The sequence below is a fragment of the Patagioenas fasciata genome, chromosome 13 (assembly GCF_037038585.1).
Source record: "Patagioenas fasciata isolate bPatFas1 chromosome 13, bPatFas1.hap1, whole genome shotgun sequence".
NCBI classification, from domain to species: domain Eukaryota; kingdom Metazoa; phylum Chordata; class Aves; order Columbiformes; family Columbidae; genus Patagioenas; species Patagioenas fasciata.
The window spans coordinates 20,511,028-20,523,678 of NC_092532.1; the positions used below are offsets into that span (position 1 = coordinate 20,511,028).

The window sequence follows — 12,651 nt, forward strand, 5'->3', positions numbered from 1 at the left end:
AGTGGGTCTTAAGAATGGGTCTGCCAGGATCAGACCTGTCCTAAAGAGCTCAGCAAATGCTTCGAACTTCCCAGCCCTCCCTTTGCACTGCTATGGGAGCATTTCATCCATTGCTGTGCAAGAGGGAAAAACTCCTGGGAACCTCCCTGTTCTTGACAGATGAAGAGCAACATGGAGAAAGCCAGAATGTTGACAGGTTCTGTGCTTAAGTGAGAAAAGAAGCCGTAAAATATTTCTGTCATCTCCCAGTTGGTTTACCAGCAAGGGTCAGCGGCCACGAAATACCCCAGACTTTGCCACCTCCCAGACACTACCTGAGTCATTCTTGTTAGTCCCCGTTGATCGCGAACCTGGGAATGGGAATTAAGTGATTCAAACAACCCTCTTCAGAAGTTCAATCTGCTCTTTTTCAGTCTGTGTGAGTCACAGGCCACTGGATGTGCTTGAGGGGAGTTGTGCACTTTTGCCCTCAGAGCTTATGCAGTGCTACTAAGCACCGTATTTTTCCTCTGATGGAATCACTTCTGCTTGTCCCCGAAGTTTTACCCTACTAGGACTGGTAATCTGCTCTACAGGAGCAGTCCCATCTTACACTCTTTCTTGAAAGAGTATTTTTGAACCGTGTAAAGGAGATTATTTAAATGGGGAGATATAACAAGGCCTACTAATAAACACAGAAACCCTCTCTGTTTTTAAGTTATTTCCTCACAGAGATGTTTTCGTACTAAGTTTCTTTTTCGATGATTTCGTTTTGTTTCCACTAAGTTGTCCACATGACAGGTGTTTTCTTCTGCTGTGGAAGCTGTCAATCTTCCAAGCTCTTTGTAAACCTGAGCAGAGTTGAGATTTGCCGGCCCCAGCGATGGGCAGGGTGCTGTGCTGAAGGCTGCTGTACCTTGTCACAGAGTGAAAATGATCGTTTGTAGCTGAATTTCCCGTAGCCGTTTCATTGAACAAAAATTACCGTGACTGTTTTTTTCCCCTGAGTAGCCGTGATTCTCTTTCTAGAAGACAGCGGTTGTGAAATTATTATAATGTACATGCATTGATGCTTGCTTTGCCACTCTCACTGGGTTTAATAAGGGTTGAGCTAACATTGAGAACAAAACTGTCTGCTTAATCAACTCCCTTTCACAATTAGCAATGCCAATAAAAGGAAGTGAATGTGTATTATCCTGAGTCTGTGTACTGTCAGTGTGAGCAGCACTATAGTAATGTATTTCCACCATCAACACAGGGACCTCTGGATGTGCAAGAAGCAGGTATAATATGCCATATTCCAACAATCCCCAGCTGGAAAGTGTTTCCTACCTGGGGAAATTACACTTGGATACAGATAGATAGTACCACCAGTGACAGCATCCTATTGATAACAGCACGTCTTCTAAGAAATGAGGAGGGAAAAACTTTAGATGTATATCCTGCACGAGGAAAAGAAGTTGGAGCTGGCAGCCCATCAGTAAGGCAAGGAGGAGAAGCCTCTCTAGGATGTTAGCACAGGAAAACTCACTGCTGGCCAGGTTTCTAACAAACCGGGCAGATTGGCACTCGATATGGTGACACAGAGTGGACTGCTTTGATTGACAAAACTAGGGAATAAAAGAAAGGGATTCTGCAATGGCGTTACCAGCAGCGGCAGCCACGGCAGCGTGTGTGCAAACACTGCGCCCTGCCCGGGGCTGGCCTGTGCGCCACAAATGACTGCGAAAACGAATGCTGTGCTCTGGCATCTTCAGGACAGAAGGACTGACAAAAACAAAAATGGTACTGTTAATAGAAAAATGAGATTGCGGCTTCTCTGTTGAAGCCTAGGGATCCAAGGCTTTGTCTAATGCATACTAAAATAATGGAAAAGAAGTCTTCAGGGGAGAAAAAGAGATGTCAGAAAGCAAGAGGAAAATAAACAGAAAGAAGTGATATTTCCATCATGATCCTTCAGATTATTTGCTGTGTTACTGCATAAGTTTATTTACTGAATGCTGTCTTTTGCCAAATAGATTGTTTCGTTTCTTCTGGAGGAGTGGTTTATTTTGATATTTAAGCAAGCAGCCCACAGGAATGCCTTCTACAGCATTGAAGCTGCTTTGTAGCTCTGTACAGCTCTTGTATTGAATGATCTGAGTATGTGCAAGTGGGAACCCCCCCCCCTTTTTGACAGACGACATCTGTAGTGTCAAGTTTCAGATTTCAGACCTATCCTATCCTATCCTATCCTATCCTATCCTATCCTATCCTATCCTATCCTATCCTATCCTATCCTATCCATTTTTTGACAGATTCTTTTTCTGCAGATCACTTATCTTTAGCAACTCAACACCTACAAGTAGTCTTTTCCCTTCCTAGCATTGTAAATACAGAAGAAGAAGGATGCTAATTTCAGCTGGTGGTTTAATTTATGGTGGTGGGAATCTCTAGATGTCACTTAGTCCAACTCTTACAAATGTGGGTCCAGCCAGCGAAGGTTGCTCAGGGCTTCTCCAGTCCTTTTAGCAGCTCCAGGGATGGACTTTCCCCAGCCTCCCCAAACCCCTCACAGAGATGTTTTCCCCTCCTGTGTTGAAGGCTGAGTTCAAATTACAAAACAAGTCTTCTGAACTCATTCAGCAACAACAACTGTTTGTTTTTCAAATAGTAAGAAGTGATTTTGCCCGTTTTTCGTGGAGGGCAACTGTGCAACCATGTTTATCAAAAAAGTCTTTGGTTTCTAATGAAACTTTCTCTATAAGAGTTGGTTGATTGTGAAGCTCTTTGGAAGGCTTTGAAAAGGTCATAGCCTCAATCCTCAGCTTCGAGGAGAATGTCAGAAGGCTTTAAAGGGTCATTTTATATCCAGCAAAATGCTAGATGATACGGCTACATAGTTTTAACTTGTCTTGGGCAAATATTTTCCTTTAAGCTCCAAAAATGTTGTATTTATACTTTTAATGTATGCTGTATTATTAAGCTCTGACATTAAACACCTTCATGCCAGTTTGGAGCCACTGAACTTTGCTAATCATTCAGTAAAGTATGGGAAGGAGAAACCTGGCAGGTCTTAAGTGCCTTTCTTCCTTACTATATTATTATAACTGCAGAGGTCCCTTCCAACCTCAACAATTTTGTGATTCTGTGACTGTACTTAATGTCGAACTGATCAAAACTTTATGTAGAGAACACTGAAGACATAGAAGCTCATTGATTTTAAATGGCAATAGCTACATACATAATCTTCACACAGTACAGGGAAAATCTTAGGGACCAGGATTTGCTATTAAAATACCTTTTTCTTCTTTAACAGGAAAAGGAAGGCTGAGATGCCAACAGAGAGACCCAGTTTTGGTGCAAAACCATGTAGGTGAAGCCTTACAAAGATAATACCCCAAAAAACCAATCTGGTCATGCCTTCTCAATGGAAGAGTGTGTTCCTGTGGAAACGACTCCAGGCTTCTGTGGACGTCTGAGGCCTGACAGGCAAGTTAAACATTTAGAAACTACACAAGAGTAGTCTATGCAATACAGCGGGACAAAATAAGTTGAAGTGCATTGAACAGCAAATTCCTAGAAAAACAAAGTATTGTTCATCTTGAGACTGCTTGAGCCTGCCAAATTAATTCAGCTGGGAAAAGATGTTGAGGTCAAGAATAAGGGAAGAATCTGACAAGTCAGCATTTAGGGCACTCCAGTGTTTATTGCTTAACGCACTAGACTGTAGAGTATATTGGCTTTCAGTACTCTTAAACGCTTCCGTTGAAATGGTTTCACTGCATGCATTTCACTTTAAATGAACAAGCAGAGTTCTGGGACCTGCTTCCCATCCCCGTGGTGTGTTAGCTAATTCTTCCTCAAATATAACTAGTCTACTTTGCATGGTTCGCTTGGGCTTGTCTGGATCCAGAGAATGAATCTTCCACTAAGAAGTGGAATACTCAGTTTATAGTTTCTGCTCCAGTAAATGTTTGATTGCCTTAGAAAAAATGGAAAGATTATAATCCCTTGAACTAGCAAAAATGATGATTAGAAGAGTTTTGTGAAGGTGGAAGCTCTCCTCAGGCATTCCTAATTCAGCCTTCTCAGGCAGAGAAAGGACTTGTTGTAGGATTGGTTTGAGCTGTGAATCTGTCTCATTTTTAAAATAATCCTTCAAGATGAGTCATGGTTTTTTTTCAACTCCCAGTGTAATTTAACTCTCCAAGTAGAAAAAAAGAAAGCCAGCCATAACTCCCACTCCTTTCTCCCTCCTCCTCACGCTAAATCCTCTCTGAAACTTTGGATGAGCACCTTTGACTGGTCATTGGCCGTAACTTTTCCCATCTGGTCTCCCGAAGACAAGTTGCAATTAGCCTTTGCCTCCTAGGCTAATTGACCTTTAGGCTTTGTCTTTTCAGCTAATTACCAAACTAGACTATCTGGCAGTTTCTTAAAGACTGACACAGTGTTAAGATGATAGGGAGGCTTCAGGCTGAAACACAAATGGGTAAAGACAGTTTTTCAGTCTCCCCCATTTTCATCACATATATTAGTTCTTCAGCAGATCACCCTGTCATATAAATTGGTCTCGAGTCTATGTCCTGAGGGTATGAAATGCTGAGCTAGGGACTAAGAAAAACTACTAACTTGACAATCCTGGCATTTTATTTCCTCTTAGTTCCCAAAATGAACTTTTCAGGATTTTTACCTCTCCCTAGACAGCCAAAATATTGTGGTTTAGTTTTTAATTTCAGATGAATTTTTTTCAAAACAAATGTTGTTTGATTGATGTAGGTTTCTCCCCTTTCTGTTTTGTCTGTCAGGCAACTAAACTGAATATGGGTAAATCTCACAACCCTACTCAATCAATACAGTGATAAAGATTAAGTATCAGCCTCGTTCAGAAGACAGCATTTTCATCCTAATGGCTCAGCCTACTGGAGAACAATTCTCTTTTGGTTTTCCCAGATATAAGGGAATAACCTCATGCAAGAGAAAAGTCTTGTGAAAATGAGATGCATATAAAGGTAGCATTGGAATTTTTATCGTTATCATGAGGGCTTCTGCTTCTGAGCCTGATTTGAATGTCACAAGAAAAATAAAAGCAAAACGTCAGAAAAATTAGTCAGTTATAGTCAGGATTGTTTACATAAATGTTATTAAAAAAACCAATTACTTACAATTATTACAATTTTCAAAAAATGAGCAGAGGTTTTGTCTTGCAAGGCTAATTCAGGTTGCTTAAGTGCCCTATGAGGAGTGGAATACATCTTATGAACCTTAATAGATTTAGATGGACTCTCTTAGCAGTTACTGGCAAAATAATTAGAAAATTTAGGCATATTAAATAAAAAATAATAATTTATCTTAATAAGAGGAGTAAACAATGATTTCCATGTTTTACTTTTTTATGTTTTCTAACATCTGGCAAGACCATCTCATAGTATATATAGAGCGTGTCTGGCATTTTTGGTTTGTACTGCTGAGTAACAACACAGACAATCCCATCACTGTAATTTACATGCATCTTTACTTTAGACTGAGCTGTTACCATGATGAAATCCTGGTTCTTAAACATTATAGAATGATTATTTAGATACCTGTATGACTGTAATTTGAAACTAGCTTTTATGGTTTTTTGTCTTATAACTTTAAGAGTACATAACGTGATACATAGTTTATTTGGATGCTGAAAATGTCATGGTGAGGTTTGAGTGAGCTAAAGAAGATCTAGCAGGAGATGATATTCGAGAGATGGATATCTTCAGTGTAGGGTATGTTCAGTTGCCATGGTTATTTCATGAAAATATATATATCGTTAGTTAAGTTCCTGGATACTTTAACTTGCACAATAAATAAAAGTATATGGGTGCAAAACTTGTCACATGAAACAAAATCTTTATAATCCTAGGGCTTATGGTAATAAATTCAAACTGAAATATATATTATGCATAGATACACAGAAGCAGTGGCAGCTAAGGTAACAGTATTCATCTTTTTTACATAAATAGCAAAACAGGTCAGAAAATAAATGAGTTTCTAGGAGCTGAAGTGGTGATGTGATAATCTGAATTTTGGAAATGATCTTGTGACATTCAGAATTACAAAAAATAAACCTGGCTCTCTCTCACCTCTCGTGTTTTGCATCACTGAAAGAGGCAGCAGGAGGAAGGACTGAAGCAATAGAAAAGTGACCATTCTGTTTGTGCAAATGAGCACTTAGTTGCTCAGCTGAAGGTAATTTCTCACATGATCTCTCGAATCTTCACTCACTCTTTGTATTTCTGTTTAAACACTGAAACACCTTGATGACAGGATGTGGCTAATGCCTGAAAGGGAAATAAGTCTGCCCAGTTATTTCTTGCTGCTGACTGCTTAAAGACAACATTACCTTTACTAGGCTGTCTGACAAAATGCACTAACGTGAAATGTATATGCTTATGAGCTCCTGTGCCTCGTTCTTTACTGTGGTCTGAAGCAGTTAAGGTAATCTGATAAATAGCAGAAGAGGGACAACCTTCATCCTCTTCTGCTGCCGCTCCATTTCAGTATTTAGCCATTTGAAGTGTTTATGAGCGTAGAAGCCAAAGCCTCACAGGCTCGAGTAGAGCTTCTGTTTTTCTGGATTGTAAGAAATTTGGTTTTCAGAAATTCTGATTTGGAAAGATTTGACCAAATATGAGTTCATAGAGTGTGGTTGTCTGCATAAAATAAAACAAGAACACAATTTGTCCTGAAGGTGCAGTAGAATTTTCAATTTGCTGCAAATAAAAATGTGGCAGAGCTCGATGATGTCAAGGTTTTGTCTTTTACCATTGGACGCTTTAAACAAAGATGTAACATCTCACATGTCAGGTGATGTGGAACCGACATAAAATGTTAGCGTTGTTGGAGTGTAAAAGGGAATGTGATGGGCATTCAGTGCTGTATGACTGCAGTGCAATGTGGGCAGTAAGTACAGCATGGGTCTGAGGGGGAATGGATTGAATAGTGTTTAGTGATTTCAAATCCAATGTCAAATCCAGAGCGAAGGCAGAGGTCCATGTGTGAGTTCTGGTGATAATGTGGATAATGATTCTGTCAAGTCAAATGCACGTGCTGACCGATATAAATGAGTCATCAAGGCCTAGTGAATAATGTCCTGCTGATGAGCCATAAATCAAAGTGCAATCATCAATCCATCTGTAGAGGAAGGCCTAGAATAGTTCAGTAGTAACCCTCAAGTTGATACATATATTAATATGAAAAATAATGAGTCTGCCAACTTTAAGCAGTGGTTTACTTTGGATAAACACTCTGTTAGAATTTAGGCAGGCTGGTAAAGGTATTTGACAGATTTGTTTGTCGTATGAATAATATCTCATTCAGTGCATTAGAACAACTGGCAGTCCCTTATCAATGAAAGCAGGTCAGTGTGATAAGTACTATATGATTCTAACAAGTATCCAGCTCAACTGCCTTTATATTAACATAATTAATATCTATTAATTGAATGGATGACATGGATGATTTTGTTCTTGCTGCAGAAACAAATAGGGTAAAAGGGTGATCTCTGTATCAAAGTGTTTGCAGTCTAAATCCAACCAAGACGAGGTAGTGGACAGACGGACAAACTGAAAACCACAAGAAAAAATGAGGCACTTTTGGTCTGTGAGATAAGCAGTGGTCTCAGGACACCAGCAAACTTATCATTGTCAGTTTTGTTGTCAGCATGGTGAAAAAGAAGAATGCTAAAGCAGGTTTGGAAGAGGCATAATGTATTACTTGGGCAGATGTTTATGGAAGCTCCTCTCAGTTGTGGTAGAGTGGGAAGATGCTTGCAGGTATTTTTTAATCTTGCTGCTTAAGGAACCAAGTCTTACAATGTCTTACCCTGAGTATGGGGCAGGGAGGGTTGTCTGTCCAGTTGGCTAACTTGAACTAAATTTAAAAAATAATAAGATTCTAAAAAATTGTGAGTTCCAAAGATGTGATGAATGTAGGCAGGGAGTAGGTGAGAAGCCGGTTTAATGCCACCATGGAGGGAAAGGCTGAAGCAGGCGCAGCTTCAGAGAAGCAAGCGAAGCTTCTGCTATATTAAACACCAGACAATCAAAGAACACAACTTAAATCTATAAAAAACAGGGTTTACTAGTTCCACTGCTCATGCCATCACTTGTTCCTGTTATTAATTTTCCCAGTGGCACTTATTCCAGTGTAGTTTTGTGGCTGTACAGGATGTGTTTCATCTACAGCCAAACTGTGAAAACCTGAACTTTCTATTTATTCCTTATTTTTTTCTATCACATACACAGAAACGTATTTTCACTAAAGTCAGTTTTGCCATGAGACAAAAGCAGTTTCAGCTTTCCAAAGCAGTTTCATCTTTCCCGCTTCCTCCCATCTTATTTTCCCAAGCTGTAATTTTGTTGATAGAAGATAAGAGGTAGTGATAAAATACTCTGACAAGAATCACATCCTTGGGTTTTAGGGCTTGGACTTGGGCTGTCGTCCTTGCCATCCTGTCTAACCCAGTGCCCAGGGTTGTGGAGCGGCTGCACAGGTCAGTTTTCATTCCTTACCTCTTTCCCAGTGTTTTCAGTGGCTCCCAAGTTTAGATTCCCAGAGAATGTGCCTAAGTGTAAATGAAATATTCTGAAAACTCTTTTTAATAGTTCCTGTGCTATAGACATCGTATCAAGCAGATATTTCCACAGAGTGAGTTCTACTCAAGCTCTCTCTTGTTCTTACACCTAGAAGTAGTCTTATTGACTTAATCAGTGTGGAAATGAAACCCACAAAACGGAAGGCAAACATGACTGTTATATTTTTGAAATTTAACTGTTTGTTCTGAATTCTTCTCTATAGGCAATCTACTAAAAATATGAGAGGTGTTAGTACAGACAGCAAATAAATATTCCTGCAAACAGATTTTGTTTCAAAATACCTATTATCTTTCCATGTCCTTTTATTATGAAAAATATTTCTATTGCTTGTGAGGTTATTACATTGAGAAAATTACCAACTAGGCACTGTAATTACTTTAGGAGAGCACCAAATAAGACTGCTTCACATTATTTAGACAATTTGATTAGTCTTACTCATGATTTCAGAATGTGATAATCTAAGCGTTGCTTTAACTTGAGTGCTCAACCATGCTCCACAGTGATTTATACAAACAAATGAAATGTCAAGTTGAAATGCTCCCGATTTAGATCTCCTGAAGCTCCATGTTGCTGCCCTTTGTTACAGACACTCTGTAAACCTCCTCTCCAGCTAATGTATACTATTACAGCTCTGAGTAAACCATCAGCTTTCTACGTTGTCTCTAAATTTAAGGCAAGACCATTCTACTTTTCTGCAACAATTGAAGTTCTTAAGAAAAATGGCCTTAACATTAACGGTATGCACAAAACCACCTGCAGTACTTCTTTTATCTTCTGGAGAAAAATACGAATTTAGCTAATACAATCTGTTCTCAAGAAGAGGTCCTCAGACCTCCTCCTAAGGGAAATGTGAATTAGCAACATAAGAGTGAAATAAATGGCTTCATATCAAAATATTACAAGGAAACATCCATCTGGGAGTCTGCGAAAATGCTGTTCTGCAGTTGAAAAATTTGAACAAAAAGCTTGGGTGCTTCAACAATTTATGGCTGAGAAGAGCAGATGCATTTTTTTCAGAACATCCCAGTATTCATAACAGGGTGATGCAGTGAAATATGCACGATCACAAGTATGGAGAGCATCTATATACAATAGGAAAGAACAAACAAAGTTCTGTTATTCATCTGTCATTGTAAAAAGATTCCACGTTTACTGTGAAATAAGTTCATGCCGATACATGAATGTATTTAGATTCTTGGAGTCATACTTCTATACTTTCCTAATGGAATGGGGCTTTGGATTTCATCCAAAGACTTAACAGAATCGATCTGAGTTTTCTTTATCATTTGTAAGTATGAATCTTGAAATCTTTTTGAACATTTAAAAATGAGAAAGTGTGAAATGGGGCCTGAAGCCTAGTTTACCTGTAGTACATCATCTTCCTGTGAAAACAAGCAGGATATTTCAAATCACGGCTACCAACTAGACAAGACAGACAAGTCTATTTTAACTAGATTATTTTTTAAATTCCTCTTGTATGCCAAGGGAAGAAACTATATTATTCATTCAACTTCCCTTTCATGCTCACAGATCTTTGGAATTCCAACTGTGGGATAGAACTATTTGTGTTAGAACTGTCTTTTGTCCAATGTAAATTGTGACATAATTCCAGAAGTACCTGCAGTTCCTAGCGTATCACTGAAATGGGATGTTGCTGTCTACCTATTGAAGCTTCGGACTAACAGTATTGAGTAAATACCCAGAAAAGCTATATAAGCTCTCAAGTGTAATGCACACTTGACCTCTTTGTCTCCAGAAATGAATTATATTGAGTGTAGATTTCTACGTCGCATTCTTTCTTACATCTAATTAACCAGACTGAGCTTTAACTTCTTAACTTTAGTACTGCACAACAGATTGGAAGAGGAATTCTGTAGAGGCTGTGTGGATGGGGGGTGATCTGATATTCTCAAGGTCAGACAATAGAATAACAAATCAGCGATATCCATATTTTATTGAGCAGTAGTGAAACACTGCTGCTAGAATGCCGAGGGACTTACACGGCAGTTACGCAAGTTTTAGTCTGTTCCCATCTTTGGAATGAAAAATGTGTCTATTTTTTCTGTATTTTTACACTGTGTATAGAATGCATTGAGATTATATTTCTCGTTTTGCAATGGAGATGAGGAGGGGGCAAATTTTGCACTTGTCTTTTTTGAACTTCACAAGGTGCTTGTCGGACCGTTTGTCCACCAGCAGCCCTGCTCTCCAGCATGTTGCCCTTTCCCCCTGGTTCGGATCCACTCACAGGCTGGTGGAGGATGCGCTGTGCCCCACACAGCCCATGAAGATGTAGCTCTGGTGGCACTTGCACCGAGTGGCCGTGGCCGGTGGGGATGTGGAGTGGGGATGCAAGGCAATGGACGTGGTGTGGCAGGGCAGGACCCAGCGTTCGACTGGCAGCTCCATAGGCAGCTGAGCTGAAGAGGCTTTCTTGTAGTGGGGTTGTTAGGCGATGTTGTAAATACAGACGTAAATCAGAAGAGAGATAGAAGTTAAAGATCAAAGCAAAGAGCAGGGGATGAGGGAGTATGGGAAGATAGATACAGGATGGAAAACAAGTTAAAATTAATAGATATCAAGGAGTTAGGCAGCTTCGATCTATGATAAATAAACAAGGTTCAAGACGTATTGAAATTGAGAAATCATTAATTCCAAATTTCTTCTGTGTAATGCAAATATGCAGAGTCGTGTGTGTAAGGTATTTTGCTACCAAGTTGTCTCTTAGGACTGAGTATCTGGAACTGGATGGGATTTATCTATCAGAAGTTCATATGCTGCGTGCCATATGAGGTGAATTAATATGCACAACATTGTGTTTTCTCTTGCAAATTAATAAACAGCACGTTCATTTATTTCCGACTAATTGAATGTTCAACTTGTTTGTCTAAGGCCAGTGACAGGTCAATGAGAGGTTAGGAATAGATATTGCTTGTTCTCTCCAGAGCCCTGAACCATTGCTGGGTTTCATGTTTCCTCCAGCCTGTCTCCTTGCGATACTGTTTTGCAGAGAGATGAAAGAGTTTATTTCATTATTAAAACAAAAGGGCAAGTAAAGAGCTAGGAAACTGATAATTATATACAAACTTTTTCCCCAAGGGCAAAAGAAAAAAAAAAACAACAATGTGTTGCAGTTTTTTTTCAATATAATTAGTTGCTTAATGAGGAAAAAATTAGTATACATATTTTCTTTTCAGGACTTAACTATGGATGGAGTTATAGCTAGAAGATACTTTTTATATCATATTATGGCTGGCTAGGGCATCTGAACAATGGGAAATAAGGAAATGACTTAGCGCAGTTTAAAAAATTATATTATTCGTGACATATTTCTAGGCTACTTTATTTGTGAACTGGTTTTGTTGTTGTTGCTTGTACTTCTTGTTTGCTTACGTTAAAAATTCTTGAAGACCAACAGCAAAGGGGTGATTATAATGACTACTGGAGTAATTTAGGAACTACCACTGAAATTTTGAAGTGATTTTGGTGCTGAGGTTGGAGATTCTTATCACTTCAGACACCTAAAGGAGTATTTTCTTATGCACTGTCAGGAGTCACTGGAGAGAGAGCAAATCCTTTTGCTAGCAGAATGTAAGTTCGGCTTACAGAATATGAATCAGGTTTACGTCATGCCCTCTTTCTTGAATACTCAAGTTATGTGTAAATTTGGATCAATGTCTCCTGTTTGGGGGAGAAATTAATCACCTTGCTTAATGGCAAACCCATTAATAGCACTCAGCAGGGTAGAGGCAAAATAGCTGCCTAGAGGGATTTTGGGAGAAATGGGATGGATGTGGCTTCAATTAGGGAAGTTCTTTGGAAGGACGTCAGTGAAAGTCTCACTTACATACATTTCATATGAAGGCACCTCGATTAACCATGTGGTACTGAGAAAACATCTCACGTATAGCGAGCAGAGAGCTTGCAGAACATTATTTTCTTACTCCTGCTAAGGCAAGGAGAGGAGATGTCACACTTGTCATTTGAGGACCTGCCCTGCCATGGAACCACCATTCAAGGAGCAAAATTCTGAACTGCATGGCAATAATTGTGCTCTCCT

General features: G+C 39.3%; 1 long non-coding RNA gene across 8 annotated transcripts in view; it reads left to right on the plus strand.

Annotated features, from left to right (window-relative positions):
- The window catches only part of LOC139829040 (uncharacterized), a 308,145-nt gene that overhangs the window by 233,749 nt on the left and 61,745 nt on the right, over window positions 1–12,651 (plus strand). For all 8 annotated transcript variants that reach the window (XR_011741255.1, XR_011741254.1, XR_011741249.1 and 5 more), the window contains one exon: window positions 3,278–3,450. This is a non-coding gene — a long non-coding RNA (uncharacterized lncRNA). The remainder of the gene's footprint in view (window positions 1–3,277; window positions 3,451–12,651) is intronic.